The sequence below is a fragment of the Mus pahari genome, chromosome 17, assembly GCF_900095145.1.
Source record: "Mus pahari chromosome 17, PAHARI_EIJ_v1.1, whole genome shotgun sequence".
NCBI classification, from domain to species: domain Eukaryota; kingdom Metazoa; phylum Chordata; class Mammalia; order Rodentia; family Muridae; genus Mus; species Mus pahari.
In genome coordinates this window covers 8,240,827-8,261,951 of record NC_034606.1, presented here as the reverse complement: position 1 = coordinate 8,261,951, position 21,125 = coordinate 8,240,827, and the positions used below count along the sequence as shown (strand labels likewise).

At 42.5% G+C, this 21,125-nt stretch overlaps 1 protein-coding gene across 3 annotated transcripts in view; it reads right to left on the bottom strand.

The window, feature by feature from the left end:
* Positions 1-17,043, bottom strand: part of Oxr1 (oxidation resistance 1) — a 406,656-nt gene extending 389,613 nt beyond the window's left edge. For 2 of the 3 annotated variants that reach the window (XM_029531089.1, XM_029531092.1), the window contains exon 1: positions 16,949-17,043. The gene's annotated coding sequence lies outside the window, so the exon portion shown is untranslated. Of the gene's footprint in view, positions 1-16,803; positions 16,904-16,948 lie in introns of those variants that run through there. The other variant, XM_029531090.1, reaches the window with a different exon arrangement.
* Positions 17,044-21,125: the final 4,082 nt, after the last annotated feature.

Sequence of the window (21,125 nt, the reverse complement as noted above, 5' to 3'; positions counted from 1 at the left end):
AATAATAATAATAATAATAATAATAATAATAATAATAATAATAAAAATAATAAAGAGTTGCAGTGGTCAACATAGCAATAAAACCCTAAGACACAGGCTCAGTATCTTGTGGGGAAAAATAAACAAACAAAACCACAGACAAAGCCAATCAAGCAAACAAACAAAAGCCCTGAAGGACACTTTAAATACTCCGACTCAGCAAGAAACCTAGACTTATTGGAAGGTTGGAAGGTAAGTGGTCAACGGTAAAACATAATAAAGTCTTCAGATCCTTACCAAATACCACATGAAAACTCCAGATTATGCTAAACAAGCAAGCAAAAGAATTACTAGATCTATCTGAAGTCATAAACACTGTTATATAGTGAACCAGGCAGGCCCTACACATGGTATGTAAATCCATGTCTCATATTACTGAGATATTGCCACTCAACTGCTCTCAGGTAATACAGGTGGCTGAGAAACACAGTGTCATAATTATTTAAAATTTGAAAAGACCAGAACATCTGTTGGCATGTGCATACACATGTGCCATACACTAACATGAACAATGAGGTGCATAAATACAACCTCAACCACGACAATACCAGTTGACATGACAACATGAATGGGAAATTTCACAAGGCTCCACTCCTAGATGGACAGCTACAGGCAGCCAATGAATGCAGAAAGGGGAAGAATAAATCTCTCAAGGAGTGAGCTCCCTAATTGCTTATCCAATAACAAGTGGTCAGTCCTAAAAACATACACACAAGAGCAGCACTAAATGCATTTTCACATTCATTTACACTCACTTATGATAAACTGAATTTGAGAGGGAACAGATAGAGTCACAGAAGAAAGTGGAAGACTGAGTGGCATAAATACAGAAAAAAAAAAGAATAAATCCAATAGAGCATAAACATTAAAACTAAGGAAAGAAATGTTAAAAAATATATATCTGAAACTGAAACTGATGTCATTTATTTAGAATTTCGGTCAGCGTAAACAAGTCTTCACTTTGGTAGTTACTCCAAACTTGAGTGCTATCATGTCTAACAACCTACGGTAAAATTCCAATTGCCCAGGAGCCCCATCTGTTTGTATGACGCACCCACAAAGTTTCCAGCCAGCCACCAGGGTATGCTGTACATGAAAGCATCCACTGTGCATTTCAACCTGCTGTTGGTAGAAAAACTCAGGGAAAGGACAGGTCCAAATGCACAGGACACTCCCCTGCAGATAAGTGGGGCTTCCACATAAGTGGCTTACTTCCCAGGTAAGACCAGGAAGCGCTCCATCTGCCTGGAGCAGCTTAGGAGCCTCTGTTCTGTGAGCCACGCGACACAGACTTAGGAGGCAACAACCAGTAACAACCCCTGCCTGGGAACAACCTTCCATGCTTAGAGAGCGTGTGAATTTTGCTCGCTCAACGTGCATGCACCTACAGCTGAGGCTGACCTGCGTCGCTTGTTTCCTTCTGTTTGTCTCTGGGAAGGCAGCTTGCTATGTTCTCACTTCACCAAGCACCACTGAGCATCATGCTACCCCCGTGGCATCGCTCTGACCTTTTGTGGGCACCATTTTCCCCACAAAAGGGATAATGGTTTTCCCAGTAATTACCTGAGAAAGAGAAACCTGTTTTCCTTTTTTGATTGCATTTTGAAACCTTCTGGGAAATGGGGGTTTGACTATTCATAACATGTCTTGAAAAACTAAGTTTCCTGGTCACTGGATGACAATATGCAGCTCAGTTCTTATTATAGCTTAGTAACCAGAGTCTATTTTTAGGTAAGTTATTATCTTATAACACTTCTTAGCAGAAATTATCCATAAGAACAAGCATTAGTCTAAGATAAAATGAGTCTTAATAATAGTCTACATACCCCAGACTCCTTTTAGCCACAAATGGTCCTAAGTTACACAAATTTCATGTCTCTCTTCTGGAAGAAATAGTTAAAAGCAAGCCACTAGCATAAATTTGTACCCAAAATGCTATCACAGACAACCTATAATCAGAATTCCCTTTCTAGTTAACAGTTAATCGATGGTCTGAAAATAGAACATAGAAAATTCCAGAACTAAAGAGATACTTTCATGACAGTTTACCTGTCATAATTGCTATATTTTATTGTTACATACCATTGTCAATCTTTTCCTGTGTTAAAGTAAACCTTTTCATACCTACGCATATATATTAAAATGCCAGACTATGGGCGATAGAGTGTGCCTGTGATCTCAGCACTAGGGGGTCGAGGCAGGAGGATCATGAGGTGGAAGAAAGTCTCGAAAAATAACTCAACCCTGTTTTAGAAGAGAGCAGAAGGGAGGGTCAGGGAGAGGAGAAGGAGAGCAGGAGAGAGGAGAAGAGGAGAGGGAGGAAGGGAGGAAAGGGAGCTGAGAAGAAGAACAGGAAAAAAAAAGCCTGCATAATGTTTAAGACTGGACTATGTAGTCCTTAGCTTCCAGCATCCACTGGAGGTAGGTCTTTGGCAGACTGGGGAGAGAGTACTGGATAATTGCTCCATATTCTGTGAACTCTCACAGGCCACTTGAAACACTCATTCACAAGACCATACAGTATATCTTCCCTGTCATCCTCTAAGGAAATATGCCTGTGAGAAGCTGATACCTAGGGGACCAAACAGAATGAAGCTATGTCAGGAACTTGTATCCACAATGGTCTGGTGGCCTACTGAGAGCACAAATGGCTTTTCACTGCTGAGTCACTAGAATTATAGGATGAATAAAATAATTTGTCCTTCATTATTTTACTGCTTGTCCCTCTAATCTTGTTATTCAAGTTAGGAGCCATTATCAGGGTTATAATACCTTACTTGTTGAACAAAAGACCTAGAATGCCTCTTTGCAAAGGAGCTAAGAGTATCCACGGAGTTCACACAGCAAGGCCGTAACTAGGTAACTAGGTTGCAGCCAGTGATCTCTTAGGTTTGTTTCCTTAATGCCTGGCAACAGTGTCTCCTCCTCTGTGTGTCCCAGGCATCTGTGATTCTAGTGCCTCAGAAGGTAGATAGCTTTTGTTAAAGCATTCTATGCCACTTAAAGAAACCTCAACAGAAAAAGTGCCCCTATCCTTTGACCTATCTTAAAACTCTTCCTGACTCAAATCAAAAGAAATAGTTGTGTCTCTTCTCCTATCTGCTGCGAGGAGACAGCATAGGACACTTTGCCTACAGACAGCAAGAATTCATGTTTTCTTTCAGTGACAGAAACAGAAACCCAATTAGCTTAAACAGAAATGGAAAATAATGTGTTTTCGGAGCCCCAACATTTAGGAGTCACAGCTGCCTCAGCTGGTGGCCCCTGGTTGGAGTTTGTGCTAGTTGTCTTTCATCCAGCTTCATATTCCTTGAGTTTCTTCCATTCCACGAGAAAGATGACCAAGGTCTCTAGAAAGAATCCTGACCATGCTAAAAATCTCATGTTAAAGACAGCATCTCTTTAATGTCCAACCACTCCCAGGGGTTCCACCTCTCATCACCCTTCAAAGATATCAGTAGACAACTTTGACCAAGTCACACATAACTAGAGATGACAGTACAGTAACTGCTTAGATTGCACTGCAGCCCTTCGTAACAAGAGACAAGGGTTCAGGTCACCTCACATCAAACAGAGGACTTAAAAGGTTGATTATGGACCAAAGCTGTTCATAAAAGGTTACACTGATTAAAGAGACATTCACATGGAGGTGCCTTATCCAAAAAGGAACCTCTAGAGAAGAGATGGCAAGATCTTGTTGGCATTCTGTTGCTAAAGATGCCAAGTACACAGACACAGATCTCTACAAATGCTTCAGTCATCCCCTGAACATCTTCACCTGGATAATCTTTCAATGCATCTCACCATGCAGAATCTATAAAAGCTTTGTATGTCTGCTATTTGTTAGGTAATAAGGATCTGGGTAAGAAAAAGACTGGCAACTGGGCTAACCTCATGCACTTCAGAAAGTTTATATATGGGAAATCCCATGGTTGGCAGTGTTAAACAGCATGGCCCTTGGTAATGTCCAATGACAAAAGACACCTAAAATTATAAAAGTGGTTCTCTGTGAGAAAAATATAATGAGGCTGGAGCTATTACTACATACCAATACTTAATACTACAAAAGAGGCAGAGATGGCATTACTTTGGAGACTATATTTTGTTGCTCTCACACATACATATGGATACTAAATCAGACTTCATTTTACACAGGTACTTAAATGATCTAAAAGTTTCAAAGGCTTTTTATTTTAATTCAAACTGAGGCTGTCCTTATATAAACCAATATTTGGTCAGATTTGACCATATCTTTAGATACACACATGAAATATTCACATTTTTATCAATTCAAATATGCACCATATTAGCAACCCTAATAAAGGCTGTGTTTTCAAGCCATTTTCATTCAATTACAATAGTCCCACCAGCCTTTTATAATATAATTCAGCTAAATAAATGAACTATAGCAACTAAAATTAGCAAGCAAATTCATGAATAACTTTAGTGGCCCTCTTTTGTAAAACATCTGAAGTAAATGTTAGCAGGTATGTGTGTGTGTGTGATTGATTTACATATTATTTACATGACTAGACATTATTTAAAGTTAAAAGGTTCAGAATTAGCCAAAGAAGACAAAAGCCAATGGAGAGCAGTCTCTCAGCAACTCTAGCACTGAAGCCAATCATGACCTACCCAGCAGTGAATGTGCACACCTGTAGAAATGCACGTGTGTGGTATGTACCATGACCGCGGTGTCCGTGACATTTAACAATAGCGCCCTTCTCTTCAAAAACATACTAGACATCCCGCCTTTCATAATTCTAGCTATTTTGGAAAATGCAATTATTTGTATGTCCATAAAGGGGAATTAATCAGGTTGCTTTCTATTTCAAAGACCAAAATCCCCTACTTTGCCTAGAAGATTCTCTGCTATATAACGCTGCTTCCCCCCACTTACATTTGGTCACAACCTCACGCTCGTCCCAAGCACTCAGAACATCTTTCGTTTATGTGCCATGCTACTTCTCTGCCAGGGACACCCTTCTTCTCCTCTGAACCCCAAGCAGCCTCAAACCTACAGAAGCATTCCTTTCCACAGCACAATTCTTGGACCCACTTGCTTGGCTCTCACAGCATCTGTCAAGAAATGCAACTAATGTCTCCCATACGTACCAACTACCCAAGGTTACGGGTTATGAGCCTTGCCTTTTATTGTTTCAAAAACACCTGCCATGCACCCAATATATACCTGCACCTGAGATAATTGTTAGAAAGATGCTATGTGGATTTGAGTACACTGTACGAAGGGCTAAATAATGTTCCATGCAGCTGAAGACTTCTGTCTCCCAGTAAATACATCTCTGCCAAATGTATTTTGATTTGGCAGATTTCACCATGACCTGCATTTCTGGAACACAACAAGATGGCCACAGTCTGAGCATATTTTAGTACTTCAGGAAATTCCTAGATAAATGTGAGGTGTAAAGGCCAGACCTAGATCAATGTAAAAATTAAATAAAAGCAGATTTTGCTCCAAAAGAGGCAAGCCTTCATAAAGACTCTAATAATAAAAAGAGCTAGATCATTTATCATTAGCGCAGACAGGTATATGCATATGATGTGAATTTCAAGCCACGGGAGAAGCAACCTTCCCATTGCTCAGGGGCCTAGGCAAGTCCTCTGACCCACTTTCTCTGTTGGCATTTAAGTCACTCAGGTGATTCCTTCTGGCATGATAGCCCTTAGAATCACTAAATTAAAAGCAAACACAAGTAGCATAAAAGAGATGGTGGCAAAGGAAGAGGAATTCACTAAAATCAAAACTAGCTTTTCAAATGTTCGAGGAAATAAAAATTCTATCCAAAACTTGGAGAAAAATAGCCATGATCTAAGTGGTCCAGCGTTCACATCAGTCATTTAGAGAGTCTCAGACATCTAAGGTTGGACCTACTAAGACATACGTGTCACCACAGCCTCCATAGGTTCCAAAATCCACAGTCATCAGTGTGAGATGGTGGGAAACCCTTGTTCCAGATGGGGAAGGTGATGAGCAGCTCCACAAGCGAGTCCTATGTGCCTTCTAGGGGCATTGTTTCCTACAAAATGGAGCAGGGGACCCAGTGGGACAGGCACATGTGTGAAAGCACTCACTAGGTCTGGTTGTCTGCCCCAACTCATAAGTACCAAGTAGAACTCACCAGGAGCCAAAGAAAGAGCTTAGATTCTTTATCTTTTATTTTTATATTATTATATAGTTATATAATTTTTTCCTTCTCTTTCCTCTTTCAACTACCCCTAAATAACCCTCCTGACGCTCTTTCAAATGCACAACCTCCTTTTCCATAAATTGCTGTTACACACATAAGTGTATATGTTTCTAAATATATGTTCCTAATTATGGCCTGTTCAGTTTGAATAATGTTACTTGTATGCATGTTTTTAGGTGACCATTTGCTATTGGTTAACAAATTGTGTGTTCTTCCCTGGGAAAGACAATTTCCCCAATTCTTAGAATTAAGAATTCTAAGAATTCTTAATTCTTAGTTGTCCATAGTTCTTAGAGTTGGACTGAGGTCTTGTGGACAGTTCTTTATCCACTCTGGCATGTCTCTAGCAATCTATTAGAGCCTATAACCTGTACAGAGAATGACGTATACAGTACTTGAACAGAAAGTAAGAACCCAAATTTAAAGGGACTAATGTATGCCATGGTATATACGCATGTAGTAAAATAATGTTTAAGACTATCCCACTGAAACCTGAACTAAAAGGGTTTAAGAGCCAAGAGGCATGAACAATAATTTCAGTACTACAATGGGCATAAATTATTGCTGAAAATATCTGCAGATGACTGTATATGATATTAATTGGTAACAAAGTCATATGTACATTAATACTGGTATAGTAGTTTATAAGCCAAAGTCAAAATAATGAAACAGTAAATCCTATTAAGAAGTTAGTAAATTTAGGCTGTTAGAAAACAGCCTGCTCCCCACCAATGTTCATTTACTAACAGGACTCTTCTCGTGCCTGACAACTTCAACGCGAAAGCTTGTGTGAGAGGGAGATTTGTTTGAGCTTGAAGAACTTTTAACTTTAATTAATGTCTAATCATATAAGCTCGGGATTTGTAAAAAGTTGCACATGTGTTTATAAAAACATTCAACTTCTAGGACAGAAATTGCTTGCTTCTAAGTAACATTGGACATAGCAATAATAAATCTAACAGAACTCAGATATGTTCCTTAGGACTGCAGTTACTTGGTGCTGGCTTTGCATTCTGTCCTAATAATAATAATAATAATAATAATAATAATAATAATCCTGCTAAGCTACTCCAGTTTTCCATAGAACCATCGGGATCGATTTCCCAGTCTTTCTGTGTTCTGAAAGTGCCACACCTTGATGAAACTGCATGTCTCTGCTCCCTGGGGTTCCACCCAGTGATCGTCTGCACAGAGATGGACCCAGAAATATTCCCTACATTCCCAACTAACAATCTAGCCTATGGAACGTGCTTGCCTACTATAGTGTGCTTACTCATTGCTGAAACAATAGTATCTGGGTTCTTTCTAGCTTGTGGCAGTAAGGATCACAGCTGTATCAAGGGTGTGGGTCTCTGGATCCAGCCTCAGTCTGAGGCCCTGTGGTCCTAGATCTTTCTTTAGATTTGCTCCATCTCTCTCTCCTCTCTTTCTCAAATTGTACAAAAATAAGTTTTGAATTTGATCCAGACCATCACTCTGCATAGTCCAAGAATCCCAAGCCCAGTCTTACAGATTCCTCTCCCTAGGAATATACTGTATTGACAGAAGAGAGAAATATTGAGATGTATCTGAGATCAATGAATATTCTTTGGTAAGAAGCTCACTAGATAGACACTGTGGGATCCAGGGGAGGACATAGGGAATGAATATGTTGTCTTTGCCTTCCAGACACTCAAGCTAAGCTCTCTTTGGGAGGTTTTATCAGTATTGGTTTATGTCTTTGTTTTCCTTTTCATCTAAATTTACCAAGGAAGCAAGGTGCAGTACCTTGAATCGCCTTGCCCTCCTTCTCTCTTTGAATTCTGTCTTGAGGGCAGGGAGCTGAAGATGGCATGCAGCTAGAACTCATTTGTATCTGCCATTGGTCCTACTCCTGCCAAGAGTTTCTTCATCTTTTCTTCAATGCCTTGAACTCCACCACAAGGATCAAACCAGTGACCTTCTGTTTATACGAACTATGATCTGTGTTCTATTTGATTCACTTAAGAAATATACAGATTATGACATCCTCTTTCTTCCTTCCCCCAAATAACACAAATAAGTATGTAAAAGCTTGTCCATCTGCAGACTTTATAATACATTCATTATTGGCTTAGCAAAGCTATGTGTTTCAGTCTAAGAAGCTAATGGAAAACTTAAAGAAACTGATTCATAACTTCCCATCAAGCTCCACAAACCCTTAATTCTCACTTCAGTTAATGCTAATAATTTATCAACTCCATCATGAAAAAAATAAAAATAAAAAGTTTTCACAATAATCGATGATCAAGTCTGAAATGTAAGATTCAATGTACAGAATAATGAACAATGTCGTTATATTTGTCTGCTTTTTCCAGAAATCAATTTTGTCTGATTTTTCTAGAAATCAATGATTGTCACTAACTTTTAAGTTTTCCACTGGCTTCATCTTGACTGAAATAGAAGATATTCAATAATAATAATAATAATAATAATAATAAGCTGCATTATAGTTAGCTAGGCATGGATAAGCTTCAAGAGACTTACCGAGTGAAACAAATGGGTTCTTTCCCTGTTAGAAATTAGTTTCTGATTTCAGGATAACTAAAACCTAGATCCTCATCATGTAAATTGCCTCTGGCTATCTCTGTTGTACCTCCTCAACAGGGTTTCTAACTTAAAAATATTAAAGAATGTGCCAAAAAGAACATCCCATTAAAATCTTGCTCTAATGATAACTTAATTGTATTTTAAAAAGAAGCCTTGAGTGTCTTAAAAATTTAAGATACCAAAATGGTATAATGGGTAATAAATGCATTGATGATTTCTGTAGTATTCCCATTTTAAATAGATGTATTTGTTTATGTATTTTTGCAGTGCTGGAGAGTGGACATGTGGCCTTCTATCGGTGACAAAGTACTGTACCACTGAGCTACATGCCCAGCCTGAATTGATAGTTAAATATCCTGCCCCTCAGTACTGGAAACTGTTGGAAAATCCATCTGATACAATGACATGCCACAAGTAGACCACATTTATAGTGGCCTCAGTGCTAACTCTAAACATGTAAACAAATGGAAATGTACATTTCCATTTGGAAACACTTCAAAATAAGGCAGCTACATTTATTTATATGACTAACTCATTTGGATGAATGGAAACAAAAGAAAACAAACTTTTTTTTAAGCCATTTATCATGGTCAACACTCTTTTCCCAAATGTGTGATGTGTACTTATGACTTTCCGTCAATGTGATCTATGCAAAGAGTTAAAAATAGATACGAGGAAAATGCTTTAGTCCATTCATATATGTATTCAAAACATTCTACCACATTTTATCTTAGAAAACAGCTGCAACAGACAAGCCTTTTCTCATTCTTTTTACTGAATAATCCCACTAAGAAGTAGATTTTTTTTTAATATAATATAATATAACTGTCTTAATTTGATGAGTGGCATGACCTTGGCGTTGGGAAGGATGGTCTTTCCCAAGAGAATTAGCTGAGGAAACCAAAAGCAGGGTGAGCAAGGCCAGGGTCAGACAGGATCCTATCAGAAGTCTTCCGTGCAGTGCACACATGGCCACAGATAGGTCTATGTTTACTGCAATTGGAACATTGAAGCAGAACTGAAGGCCAGGTTGGGCCAGGATCAAGGGATAAATTATTATTAGCTAATAGCTTATATAATGACTTCATGCCCTGACTTGTGTCAGAAAACAGAAGAGTGATCCCATCAAGTATCTCATGAAGGAAAGGCTACCAGCACACATTTATTCAGCACGGTGCCTACCCTCACAGTCCAGTCCTGTCTACTGAAGAAGAGAACTAATATGCAGGGGCTCCATGCATCTCAAAGCGCCAGAAGAGTTATTAGAAACACACCATCAATGATGCCAGACTTGATATATTTTAGTATAGCCAAATCCTGTAAATGTAGCCGAATTTGTTATATGTTAATCATGACCTAAGAAATGAATGCACAATTCTAACAGGATACCTCCGGCAAATAAGCTTGCCTTTTGAAAACCTGACATTCTTCAAGGATACACAAAGCAATAACACAGTATCAATTTCTAAAGCACAATCATCGCCATGCAACAACTATCAACTAGTGCCAGTCTTGAATTTTCAAATAAAAATGTCCTAATTAAAGGATATCATCCATGGCTTCACATTTCTTCTGAGATACAGTTACTTAAAACACTATATTCGTCCCAAATAAGATAAAACAGGAAGGTCCTTGATCATTCTAGTCACTTTCTCTAACACCATAACCAAGTCCATATGTAACCAAATATAACCGTTTGTCACTTAAAGACGAGGTACTTCAAGCTCTATGGAGTATAAGACTCTAGTTTGAAGTCACAAACTGCTAAGGACTGCTAGGTTCATTTGCAAATCTCTACTCAGCCTCAGCCCTTGCGCCTCTTTCCTTGGCACTGTGAAGGTAGTACCCTGGCTCATCTATCAGTCTGCTTACAAGACGGCTATTCAAATCAAAGTTGCTGAAATCAGGGTTCCCGATCCAGAAGGCTGAGTTCTGTGTTTTTTTAGCTAGTGACAGTCCAGACAAATGTCAAGGGCATAAATTTTTCCTTGAATAAAACAGGCTGCTGTCAACACCAGCCAGTACGCTCTCAGTGATAAACAGCACAGACTTTGCCTTCTTTAAGAGGCCAGAGAAACTCTCAATTACAAACTTATAGGCATTCTGAGAGCACACAATCCCGCATACTGAATATTCTGAAGATAGAAAAGGCATAATATTGAACAGTGAAATCTTTAGGAGGTGTGTCGGTCTCCTTGTTCCTTGTAATAAATGATCACAAAGGCAAAGATCTTCCACAAGTAAAGCTTCGTCTTCCATAAGTTTCTATCCATCGGTCTTAGCAATGATAAACTCAAGTGAGACTTAGAACACATCCTCTCTTCGCCTTTGCTACAGCACTGATTTCAAAACCTGGTTACTGATGTTCTTGAATTCACCAAGGCCAGCACACACAGAATAAAGCTCCTGCTCTCCCTCCTCCCACTGGAACAATGATTGACACGTCAGCAGGCACCATGTTTGCCTCTACAGGCAAAAGGTTTGCCATGCTAGCTCACTGTCCCTCAAAACCTGCATCCTAGACTGTCATAAATGTGGGTACTATCTGCAGTTTATTCCTCAAGCAGAAGAAATCAAGCGCTCAGCTTTCAGACATTTTGTTCATCCCAAACAGTACAGCACGATGCTATAGGCTTTAAAAGGTGTGCTTCAAAACTTCTACTGCAAGCATCACAGGACAGAACTGATTTGAAATTCTGTTTCATTCTTACAAACACTACCTGCTATGCAATGGTTGTAAGGACTGTAAACAGACAGGCATGATTTAGCCGACAAGTATAGGCACAGAAAAACTATCTCTCCTCACTCAGGTGTCAAACAGAATCAATAACCATTCCCGCGGGGTGGGGGGAGACAGACGAGACCTGACCCCTTTCCCCTCAACTCACACCCTCTCCTGCTGTCGCTTACACACACACACACACACACACACTACAGTCTTTCTCCTTAACAGTTCTTTTAGCTTTCTGCATTTCAGCAACTCTTCAGAAGTCTCTTAAAGAATCATTATGTATCTGCTCCAAATTAAAAAATGAATATTCATCTTGTATTTCTTTTCACAAATACATTTTGTGACATGCATAAAAATATTATTCTAAACAGACTTAGTTTTATAAACTGGAAATAATGCATGAGGCAGTTTGTTGCAATCCAAAGATCTCAAGTCACGGACAGTCTCCTGTTGTCAACTCTCAAATCCCTTGACTTGTGTAGATACACATGCCTATCATCGGCTCCTATCCTACCTTCCATACATTCATATCAGCAAGGATAGGCTCCATTCTGAGCCTGCCGTTGCTCTCACCGGCTTTCTTTTCCTCAGCTAGTTCTCTTGGAGAAGACCTACCCTTCTCAACACCAATATCAAGCAACTCAGCCAACTAGGCCGGTAGCAAGCCAGCATGGAAATTAAGCCTGGCTTTGCGGAAAACCAAGGCTCTCCCCACAGCCATCTTTGCAGAGACAAACCTAATGTGTTCCACCAGGACAGAGATGGGAGCTTTCTGTTTGCACACACAGGAGAAAGGGAGGGGCTACCAAGGACTCCAGGGACTTGGTAGGAGAGGTGCATAAAGTCTCTGCTCGGCGGCAGGAATCCCTCAGGGATTTTAATGGCTAAGAGTGCTGGCTATTAGAACAAGGGAGGAAGGAGATAGCTTTAATGATCCCTTCAGAATGAATCTGAAAGGAACCAACAGATGATAAACAGTGTTGATAGAGGGAAGCCAGGAGAGCGATAGAATCCGTGAGTAAAGCTGGATGTTCTCAGGGCCTTGGTGTGGTAATGGCACAGCCCTTACCTAGTAAATGCTCTCAGGTCGGGCATGCAGGCTCTGACAGGACAGCACCAGATCTCATTTCACAGAGGAGTGCCAGCTATTGTTCACCTTCCCTAGGCAATGCATTGTGCTGCTAACTAGGAAAGCATGTTGTCCACAGTACACACTATTCTGTTGGCTTCATATGGAAACTAAATACAGAAAAATGATCTGGGTCTCCTTCCTTTCTGTGAAGAGATCTGGACACTAAAGCTTCTCCCTGGAACAGTTCGTGAGACTTCAGCTAAAAAATGTTTTCTCTCTGATTCTACCTGATCACTCAATAAAGGAAAAAGTGATAATTGTTGTTTGCTTTTTTAAAAAAGCAATAGGGAACCTAGTGAGTCAGTGCAGAACAGTCATGTTGTCAGAATTGCTTGCTTGGGTCACGTCACAAGTGCATAGAACCAGCTTTTGAGGAATCCCTAGTTTAAGTTTTTATTACTATTTTTCTTTTGTTTTTGTTTTTATTTCTTGGTTTTTCGAGACAGGGTTTCTCTGTGCAGCCCTGGCTGTCCTGGAACTCNCTCTGTAGACCAGGCTGGCCTTGAACTCAGAAATCTACCTGCCTCTGCCTCCAAAGTGCTGGGATTAAAGGCATTTGTCGATTTTTGTTTTATGTTCCTGAGAATATGTGCACCATGAGTATGCTTGGTGCCCACGATGGGCACAAAAGAGCATCAGATCGTCTGGCACTGGAGTTACAGGGGTTGTGAGCCCCATGTGAGTGCCAGGTAACATATCCATCTCCTCTGTGAGAGTAGCACATGCGCTTACCCGCTGAGCCATCTGTTCAACCCTACAAGATATTTCCTAAAAGCCAAAATAAGCTTCTACTAATAAGTAGATCCCATTACCTTAAAATAAGGTGTGGGGCATGGTACCATTTTGCAATGAAATCTCCGAAAATTAATGTTTGTTACTGAGATGAACTTCTGGAAGCAATATCTAACTTTAAAAAAAAAATCTATCAATTTTTTTAAATTTTGAAACATTAAAAAAAAAAAAACATTTATTTTTGTGTGTGTGCACATGCCACAGCAGGAATGTGCTGGCGGTCACAGGCCACTTTTTAAAGGGACCATTCATAATCCCAGGAATACTGAAAGCCATGGTTTCTAATCTGTACTGACATCCAGGGCCGTACAACTGTGAGGACTATCTAATTCATCATCAAATGCTAATAGCAATTCCAGCTGTCACCTGTGAGATGCCCATGACACCCTTTCCCTGAAGTTGATGAAAGCTTCAAAACATCGTCGTCTTCCTCCTTGCTCGGGTGCCTCTGTTGGAAGGCCCTCAGCTGAGGCCTGGTGCTCGAAGCCGATCGGTCATTTCCATTCCTGGCGTGAGGCAACATCATTTCTCTCCTCCTTTGACTGACATTTCTTTTATCCTCTGGGAGACACCGCACCATTTCTTAATGCCTTTACCTGAGGGCAGCTGATTCATTGACTGTTTGCTGAAGCTTAGCCATGCTTAGGGACAGGTCCTTCAGGAGAGTTGTCAAGTTATGCTCCACTTCAGAACTCTCCACTCAGAGAAAGTAGCCAAAGGGCACATACGGTCCTTTGTATTCAAAAGGCAAGACGGTGGGAGAAAGGGGAGTCTTATTTCAAACTAAATTTAGCATTCAATAAATACAGCCTTCACCTCTACACACTCACAAGCTCTCCAGATTGTCTCTGTCTCTGCTGAACACCCATTCCCAACCCTCCCTCCTTCCTCCTTAGACATCCCCTCCCCCAACGACTCCCCCAATTCAATGCAAACACAGTTATGTTTTATTAGAACGATATTCTGAAAAACAAAATGAAGCAATCTCTAAAAGAATCACCTGTTTTACCTTGACTTGATCTATACAATCAATTTAAAACTCACAGTAATAGAAGTGAAAGATAACAGAAAAAAAAAAAATACGCCCTCGTTATTCAAATTTCCAAATTCCAGATCTCTATAAAAGTGGACATATTTTCAAATAGTGACCTCCCCCTCCATCTGGCCCAGCCAATGAGGTAAAAGGGCAGCTCCTGGCCACTAGATGAATTCTCTCTTTTTGTTATGTCACTCCATAGGTCAGGTGAGACTGAAAAAACAAAAACAAAAACAAAAGAAAAGAAAAGAAAGAAAAGAAGAAAAGAAAAGCAAAGGAAAAGTCAAAGCCCATGTCCTACTCCTCGATAAAGTTCTGGCTTCTCTTCATCTGAACACTGACACCCCATACACACACCAAGCACACACACACACACACACACACACGCACCCGTGCCCGCACACACCCCTCAATTCGATGTGCTAAACATATCGGTCATGACACATAATCAGAGACGGATCCTCTGAAGCAGCAGTCTGGGGCCACGGTGGACCCCTCCTCCGTCCTCAGTGTACACAGATGGCCCAGGTTTCCAGCCCCTGCTTCAGCTTCATTTCCTACTCTAACAGTGCAGCTTTAAAACCTGCCCACCAACAAACCATGCTCCCTCTGCCTTGAGAAGACGTGGTCGTGGTGACACCCACCTCTTCATTGCCATGTCTCATCCTGGAACCTGCAGATCCTTCTTGATTCACGTAGCTAGTGAGTAAAATCTTTGCTAGTCAAATGGACATTTTATTTCGCAACATAATTTTCGATGCTTATTGAACTAATCTAGTCTTTCTCTTCGTAAGCCTGGAACTGAGAGGAGGTTTCCCCCTTCAAAACACAGGTAAGTAATGGTCACTGTTCCCACCCTACTCACTGCCCCTCCCAGTCCATTTGAGGCTACCTGCTTAAGGAATCCACAGATGTTATGATCATCACGTCCTCTAAGAAGGCCTCATGATTCCAGAGCCCCTGTGACATCAGGGACTTCTCAGATTCCTTCCCTGAGTAGAAGAGGGGAACAACCCTGCCTGAGATGCATCCTCTAAGCACAGGAATCAGGGAAGACAAGCAGCATCAGGTTTCAAATAAAAGGTAACCAGAGGGAGGCTATGGAAGCACATCACTGGGCCAGAAAGAATGTAACCAGCAAAAGGAGGCAGAAGATACACTGGAAGCCGAAGCACGGAAGGAAGCACGTTTCCCCTAATCCTGCCCTGGACCACGTCCAGAGTCCTGATCTCCCAGTCGCTGAGAAGGACTGCACAGCACAGAGGACCCCTGGCCGGCAACACGCACCTGCAAAGCGCATGCATGTACACCCCCTGCTGCGTGTTGCATGCTGCAGACTTCTACCTTACTAACCGGCCCAAAACACAAATTCCCCCTCCCCATAGGAGACTAGGAATCCCCTTGGCCTAGAACACACACCACTCCCCCCTCTGTGCAATGCACAAACCCAGCCCCACATTGCTTAAAAGGAAGCCGGATACACAGTCCAGTAAGGGAAAGCACTGGTGGCTCCCTTAAGTGACTACCTTCCCCACTGCTTCATCTCTGTCCAGGATCCTAGCAGCCTCCAAACCAGATAGGAGATGGAAGAGGAACCTCAGAGAAGTGCCTCTAAACCACTACCATGGGATTTGACTCACAGAAGCCTCCAACCCTATACACAGGTTTGCAGACCCACCAGGTTTGCTCTTCCCCCCTGTTTCCTAGGCATGAACCTACCCCACTCCCTGCTCACATTCCCCCATATCCCTCATCACCTTTCCATCCCTCCCTTCCAGGCCACTTTCTGCACCCGCTGGTTCTCACAACGTGTTGCCTCACACACTCCCTCCGGAGGCTTGAATTAAATCTGTCTCTTTCCATCGTATCTACCTAAGCTAGTTCTGATTCCCCAAATTAACCAAGTTCACCCGCCCATCAGGAGCCCACTGACCCTTTCACCGGCGTCCTTTGCTCTCCTACAAATCCGCTTTTCCCACGCCCCACTTTCCATCTATCTTCCCTTCTGTCATCCTGGTTCAGGACACACCGCCCTTCTATTTTGCTCTCTGACCCTCTCTCAGTCCTAGGGACACCACTTTCCCTTTTTGGCTGTTCCCAGGCAGGTCCCTGCTCTCCAAACCTTCCCTTCCCCATCCGGCACTAGCCGGCTCCTGGCCTGCCGGGTCCGCTCCCTCATCCGCGGTCCTTCTTCCTTCCAGAGTGTCCCACACCTGACCCCTGAGCCAGTCCTACCCTCCCGGGTCTGGTCATTATCGCCTTTGCTAGAGCATCCTTGTAAGCAGGAGCTCTCTACCTGCCAAGCGGTTGGGAGAAGCGCGGGGCTCCGGAGGCAGAAGGCTGCCCGCTCTCCGGGTGTCCAGGCGCTCTTCCCGCTCGCCATCCCCAGCTCCCCCGGCGCCTAGCCCTCGCCCCGGCGCCCAGCAACCGCACAAACTTACTTGCGGGTCGGAGGGAGGGGGCTGCGGCGAGCGGTGCGAGCCCCGCAGCGGCGAGTGCGCCCCTCTCGGTGGGGCCGGGCGGCGCTGGCACTGCGCTCCCGCGGCCGCGCGCGGACTGCGCTCAGCCTGACGCAGCCCAGCTCTGCCCCCACCGCCGTCGCCGCCGCCGCCGGGGCCGCCGAGCGCTTGCAGACATGCTCAGTTTCCGGACCTGCCCGCGTGGAAGCTACCAAGAGCCATCCGCGGCGGGGGAGGCGGCGCCGAGCTGCAGAGCGGCGGCCACGAGCTGGAGGCGACCACGCCGGCGGCTCCGGGAAAAGGGGGGGCGAAGCGCTGCTAAAAATAGCTCCTGCGGAAGGAAGCTACCCGGTGCCAGCGCACCCCCTTTCCGCGCGTCCCCGCAGCGAACTCTCGGGCTCCGGGAGCTGGCGTCCTGCCGGACCCCTGCCCTGAGAAACCGTGCCCCAAGAACAGACACCTGCCAGGGTAGCCAGAGCAGAGTCCCAACTCCAGGCTGCGGGATATGGCACCCCTCCTCGCCCCCAGTCCCCGGAGCTGCCCAGCAGCCCTAGCTTCGGGGCCTTAGAGACATTGAGAAGAAACTGGTCTGAAATTATGGGAAAGCTCCTCTGCTACTGACTTACCAAGAGGAAAAAAAAAAGTTTTCAGGTTTATTTTTGGTGGAATTGGAACGAGAAATGAGGGAAGGCGGGCAAAATACAAAGATCTGGTCAAAGGGTGGTATGGGGCTGCGGGTTGAAAGGGGCTCTGGAAAGATCTCCTTAAATGCAAGAGTAGGCTGGGCTTCTCCGCGACTTCTATTTCCGCAGGATTTTACATAATTAGTTGACACTCAGCCTGACCTTGGAGGCACTGTTCCTGTTGCCTGAACTGTAATTTACTTTCCCTGCCTGCTGCCTTCTACTTCCACCGCTCCCACCTTTCCAACTCTGCCTGGGAAATTATGAGAAAGGAGTAGGGGTGGGGGCCAAAGTACAGCTAAGTAGACTGGAACCCGGCCCTTTCTTGAACGAAGTTGGTCCCTTTGCCCGGATGAGACCCAGGTTTTCCAAGCATCAATCCAACCAGCAAATCTGCCCAAAGGCCTCTCAAAACCTGGTAGTGAGAGGGTTCTCACTGTTAATCTCCAGGATACCCTACCTCAGTTGCTGACGATTCGTGTTATCTCTTCTCTCCTTTGAAAGTAAAATGCCCATCACTCTGTAAAATGAAAGTCAAGAGGAAGAGGGAGGAGGAAATATTCATACTGAAAAGGGAAAGGAAGGAATTTGAGTGAAGCACAGGGATGTACATGCATTAGTAATGAAACCCATTATTTTTTTTACCCTACAAAAATCAATAAAAGTTTCAATTATAAGAATGAAGTGTTCACATATTTCCTGGGTCAAGTTATAGTTTTAGTTTTTTCTCTGGAAGTCACCAAATTAGATTCATCAGTCAAGGATTCACTTCTTTTATTTGACAGAAGAGGATGTTGAAGCCTAGAGACTAACTGTTGCCTGAAATAATACCTAATTGAACCCAGAATCTGCCGGATGAGAAATTACCCGTTTAAATATAACCTATTATTTCCTGAAATCCATAGCTGTACTTGGAGTAAGGAATCAGGAAACTAGGAGCAGTTTTCAGTGCATTTAATGAATTTGCTAATCTTGTTTTCTCTACTTGTAAGAAGGAAATTCAGAGCCTAGATTTTGCGTTCTCTTGAAAGTGACTGTTTTACCCCAGTTCATTTACATCTCTTGAGGTCATGCCTGGACTAGAACTGAGCTTCACCAAGAGCTCACAGTACATGCTTAATAAAAATACATTCACTTGCCATTATCGAAACTTAGTAAAGCTTGGCTCGCCAACAAAAGTCACACGTGTGTGCTTTTTAACAGCACTGTGACAGTGTACATCTCTGCTCAAGACATACTCCTAAATCAGATCCTTCAATGCCCAATCACAATCTAGTTTTATGTTTAACTTTCTTTCCTCTGAAGCTACCTGTTAAACTTATCTCTCCTTTCCTGTCCTAAGTCACATGGGATGAGAGACATATGCTGTGCACATGGGGGCCATCACACTATTACTTCCTGCCAGTCACACTTGAGGTGATGTGACCTTGACATTTTTCTGGCACTGCTTGCACGCACACACTCTCTGTAGGGGGGCATGGCCTTCACTTTAAAGTCTGTTTCGGTTCCTACATAAAAACCTATGGTTCAAAAATGCACTGATTTCAAGACCTTCAGTGCCAAGTAAGAGCAACTCAGTGGTCACAAGCATTGAGAAAATGATGCATTGGTTCACAGAGGTGGGACCTCCTGCCTGACATGGGACCGTGTCAGAGAAAATGGGATTCCCTTGCTCTAAGCTCTGTTTCCTGTGCTGGTGTTAATATTCCTTCCATACGAGCAGAATGCACTTCCATCCATGCATAAGGGACAAAGTTGGCAATTTTATTTTCTTTGTCAAAACAGACTAAGACTTTTATTCTCATGAGTCTTAAAAAAAACCTGATTGGCTGTCCAGGCTCACAGATGAATCTCTCTGCCCTAGAGAAAGTTTCTCAAGAGGGAAATACCCAGTACCTGAAGGTACTCGTGAAAGAGTGTGCATTGCCTTCCTGGAAGTCTTGCCTCCCCTGCAGTCAGAGAGAGAGAGAGAGAGAGAGAGAGAGAGAGAGAGAGAGAGAGAGAGAGAGAGAGAGAGAGAGAGAGAGTCAGAGACAGACAGACAGACACAGAGAGAGAGAGAGAGAGAGAGAGTCAAAATGAGCAAAAGAATACCACTTTGAAGAGTTTTTTTTTCTTCCTTTTCCCAGGTGAGGACACTTTGATTTGCCTCCCTGAAGGCAACAGTTAGTCCCCTCTTTGTAGCCTTTTCATCTTTATTTCAGGCCTGGGTTGCTTCCAAAGTGGAGTCACTCTCATTAAAGCTGTCTAATGAGCCATAGGCTGCTGAGGCCTCCAGGCCAGTCTACCTCTATAGGAAAGGACAGGTTCCCTATTACTAAAGCTTTGGGGGTATTGTTGTTGTTGTTGTTGTTGTTGTTGATGATGATGTTTGGTTTTTTTGTTTTTGTTTGTTTGTTTTGTTTTGTTTTGTTTTTTGCTGGTTCAGTATACTTGATCATATTATAAACTGTGTGGTAATAAAAAGTAGGCACTTTCCTTTTTCCCTCCTATTGGATGGGAGAGGATATTCCAACAGCTGCTGTCTTATTTCTTCTGAAGATGTATTAGAATTGTTATTTATTATTATTTTTGAGACAGAGTCTTACGTAGCAAGCCTTCTACAAACCAAGCTACATTCCCATGCAATTGTTCTTCTTTTCTTGACTTTCATAAAATTTGAAAGTTGCACAGGATTCATATTTATACACTTTAATCTTTTTTTTTTAGAAGTAAAGGACTACAGTGCTAGGATTATTTCATTCAAATAACATTTTGTAGTTATACAAACCCTCCAGCTATACATGGTGGTGCCCACCTACAATCCCTTCACTGAAGAGGCTGAGGAAGAAGAATTAAGGGTTTGAAAACTGCCTTATCCTGCATAGTAAAATCTATTAGTGAAGGAAAAAGCAAAGTCACTAATCTAGAATATTTTCATTCACTTCCTACAAGGTCTTCCGTGACCCCCTCTCTTGGCCTCTGCCACACTATGTCTCCTCTCCCACTCAGATTACTACTCCTGTCCAGTCCACTGCTTTTGTTTGTTTGGTTTTTTGTTTGTTTTTCTCTTCTCTGCAGCTCTTTGTTCTTCCCTTAGCTAGGCTTTCTTCTATTTCACTTATCAACACAGTTGCTCTGTCTCCTCTGCTGACCTACAAGATATTGGAGGATTGGCACCATGACAAATTCCCGTGTGGAATTTGATCTTTGGTGCTTAATAGACGCTTACTGCGGCATTCATGGAGTGAAAAAAAAAAAAAAAAAGATGAGCCCTTGGATGTAAACAAAGAGGATGCTGGGTAAATAATTCCTCAGCTGGTTACAGGGAGTGGCAGAATGTGGGAAGGTCTAGAGAGGCGATACCACACAAAAGATTTTGCCTATTTCACTAATTTGTCTAGGGTAGCTCTTCCTCCCCCACTTGGATTTTGTTAACCAAATCATCTGATTGAACTCCCCAAGTATTGCCTAGGCCACAGTGTCAAAAAGATCTT